General features: G+C 42.6%; 1 non-coding gene across 1 annotated transcript; it reads right to left on the minus strand.

The window, feature by feature from the left end:
* Positions 1-1,132: 1,132 nt before the first annotated feature.
* On the minus strand, positions 1,133-1,207 carry Trnat-ugu. The gene has a single exon. It is a non-coding gene; the product is annotated as a tRNA-Thr (tRNA).
* Positions 1,208-3,659: the final 2,452 nt, after the last annotated feature.

A 3,659-nucleotide genomic window follows, 5' to 3' on the forward strand; every position in this document is an offset into this window, starting at 1 on the left:
GTTGTTAAGCCAACGGTTTTTTCGAAATTCAGTTGCCGTTGTTAGGTCGATCTCGTCGATTTTCAGCCCCATCCTGGTAGAGTGTACGAGTTTATAATGGTCTCCCAAGATCATCTCACTGAGTTTGTAGTTCTCAGGGCTCTGAAATCAAATACAGTGGAAGAAGTAACCTACAGCATCATCCACATATTTACATTGCTTGGTGCTCCAGCGATTCTACTGTCCGATAACCGCAGCGAATGCAAACAATGCGATAAGCAACTTAAAGGAATATTGGCTAGTTTGAAGATTGTCTATGGTAAGCCGCACCACGCACAAAGTCAGGGGAGTGTCGAAAGAGCAAATCAGTACATTGAAAACACGCTGTGTGATTGGATGCAAGATGACAGTACTAGTTGCTAGAGTGACGGACTGCGGTTCGTCCAACTTATGAAAAACAGAGCTTTTCATTCTGGGATTAATAGGTCACCATAGAAGCACCGTTCGGCTGCAAAGCTAGAGTACGTCTTTCGACGTCATCTCTGCCTGCCAGCCACTGTGACCGAGCGGTTCTAGGCACTTCAGTCCGGAACCGCGCTGCTGCTACGGTCGCAGGTTCGAATCCTGCCTCGGGCATGGATGTGAGTGATGTCCTTAGGTTAGATGGGTTTAAGTAGTTCTAAGCCTACGGGACTGATGACCTCAGATGTTAAGTCCCATAGTGCTTAGAGCCATTTGAACCATTGGACCCATCCCTGCGTGACGACGTTCTACAAGAGTTAGAGATTCAGGAAGATCCGAAAAAATAGCGTACAAACAACACAACAGCAGAAAGAATGATAAAATAAATCATTGCAAGAGGCATAGCTCCCTGCAGAAGACATACTGTTTGCCCACGATAAGTTGACGATTGGCGCGGTGGCTGGCGGGCACAGCCGTGTCCTCGCATTAGGCTGTCAAGATGGAGGAGCGGCGATGGGAAGGCAGCGTTTTGTGCTTAACACGAAATCGGAGGCGGCATTCGCAGAAATATTGCTCGCTTAAGTGTCGCTTCTGTCAGATCGCTAATCAACTAACTGAAATTACAATTAAATCAATACTATTAGCTGCTGACGGGTGTCGATATACATCAACGAGGACAGTTGAAAATGTATGCTCCGACCGGGACTCGAACCCAGGACCTCCTGCTTACACGGCAGACGCTCTATCCATCTGAGCCACCGAGGGCACGGAGGCTTGCGCGACTGAAGGGATTTATCGCCAGCACGCTCCCCGTGAGACCCACATTCTCACATTCTCAACTTATAGTCCACACACTACGCTCATAGTGCCCCTAACATTATACCCATTACTCGTGGCAGACATTCCACATGTCCGAAAGAACAGATGCCATCTTCATATCGTTTAAGGCTAACCGGCTGATGACCTTCTTCAGTGCGGATGCATACGATTTGCCTGAACTCGTACGGGACTCAGTGGATTGTCTGCCGCGAGTAATGGCTATAATGGCAGGGGCCAATACGAACGTAGTGTGTGGACTATAAGTTGAGAATGTGGTCTCACGGGGAGCGTGCCGGCGATAAATTCCTGCAGTTGCGCTATCCTCTGTGCCCTCGGTGGCTTAGATGGATAGAGCGTCTGCCATGTAAACAGGAGATCAAGGATTCGAGTCCCAGTCGGAGCACACATTTTCAACTGTCACCGTTGATGCATATCAACGCCCGTCAGCAGTTAAGGGTATTGATTTAATTGTAAATTCATTCTAGAGAGCTGCACGGTCACCAATGGCATCTGTTCTTTCGGACATGTCTGAAAGAACAGTTGCCATCTTCAAATCAACTAATTTGCTGAAGTGGTCATGCTCGAGAGTTTTACCTACAAGTTGCGTATTACTTATTTATCTAAAATAATGAACAACGAAAGTAGACAAATGTACAATTTACGACACTATGAATCGAAAGTCAAATTCTGATTTTTGGAATCTGTGCACATTGCAGTTATTAAACACAGAACAACAGTACCACTGTGCCTGAAAAAATTGTCAGAATGATGTTCACTAAGATCACTGTCATAATCATCATCATCATCATCGCTTGAGGGCGTGGTACTGATGATAACTTCTTCGATGGCCATTTCCATTATTCCATCTTGTGTTCAGTACTCTTGCTCCAGCTCGTACACTTTCCTGCAGTAGCCTTGCCAGTTTTGTGCAGTAACTGAAAGGATAGAAGTGTGAGAAATCATAGGAAAAGCAATTCAGATCCTAAGACAAAAAAAAAAAAAGTGGAGGTTGAATTCCAAGCGAAGGAAATGGTACAATTACTCAAAGAACATAAGGAAGCGGCTGACAATGATTGAGTTTCACACAGTCGTTTAGTAAACGAAATAGTGTTACCATTATGTGACTGGATTTTAATTGGATGCAGGACTTCCTTGCAGATAGAACTCAGTACGCCGAAAGCTGGATGTTCATATCTTTCTTTTGGAAATACATCTATCAATTCTGCCGTTTCGTACACACACATACGCTGAGCCGGAGATACTATTACCGCGAGTGAACAGTTCTTGAGACTAGTCGGACGCAGCCTGGCCTGGAGAGAAGTTGCGCGTCAGGAGACGTCGCAGCCTGAGCCGACCGTGCTAGTGGCGCCAGAGGAGATTTTTGTATTAATCGAGGACTTTTTGCTGCGCGTAGTTGTTGCTTACTTGCGCACTGGAGGGATTTTGTCAGCTTTGTCTTTGCATACACTGAAAGTAATATTCGTATCCTTGTTCTGACGTGATTGTTGGTTAAAGACATTGTGGAATAATTATAGTTTTTACTGATCGAACTGTCCAAAAAAAGGAAGGTCTGAGTAAAGTTTGTCAGTGTGTGAATCGTCAGTTTCCAGAATACAGTAATGTAAAAGTTTTTTATTGATTCTGTTTGTTTTTTTACGCCACTTAAGGCTTGTTGACTAAACCCCTCCTGATCATTTAATTTCTATAAAAAGGAAAAAGGGGAGTAGTTGCATCAGCAATTGTCACCTTGCATTGCGCGCTACATGTATATCAGTAGTTGTTCTGAATTATTTTAGAATGTTTCTGGATGCAGGATATTCATGCAGTTGCAGCGGCAAGACGATGTAAATTGTCTGTTGCGTGCAGGACCATTAGACTATAATTATCAGGAGATGTTAGAGAATATTTTAAAAATCGTAGTCAGATAGAACAGAATTGATTTTTCAAGATTTATAGGACGAGTAATTAATTTCTGTTTTTTGTTCTCGATCAGTATAGTGACATGTCCGATAGTAGGAAATTTCAGTTAAAGTTTGCATACTGGCGTGTCTGAACGAGGGTTTTCATAATAAAGGTTGTACTGCTACATATCAGATTTTATGATAATGATAATAAAGTTCCGCTAGATAACCTAACAGTTTTTAGAGAAAAAGTATAGGAAACGATAATATTGTCAGAGATAGACCTTTACACTTTTCCGTACATCTGTTGCCGTAATGATACTTTTTGATACTAAAACTTTCACCTGGATAATAACAATAATAATAATAATAATAATAATGTGCAATCAGAAGAAGAAGAAAATACAGTAATGGACTCTAAACATCCCAGAGCAAACAAACAAAGAACAACACGCATCAATTAAACAATCAGAGGAAAACTAAATCTTAAGACAGCCA

Source organism: Schistocerca americana, chromosome 1 (genome assembly GCF_021461395.2).
Source record: "Schistocerca americana isolate TAMUIC-IGC-003095 chromosome 1, iqSchAmer2.1, whole genome shotgun sequence".
NCBI lineage: Eukaryota > Metazoa > Arthropoda > Insecta > Orthoptera > Acrididae > Schistocerca > Schistocerca americana.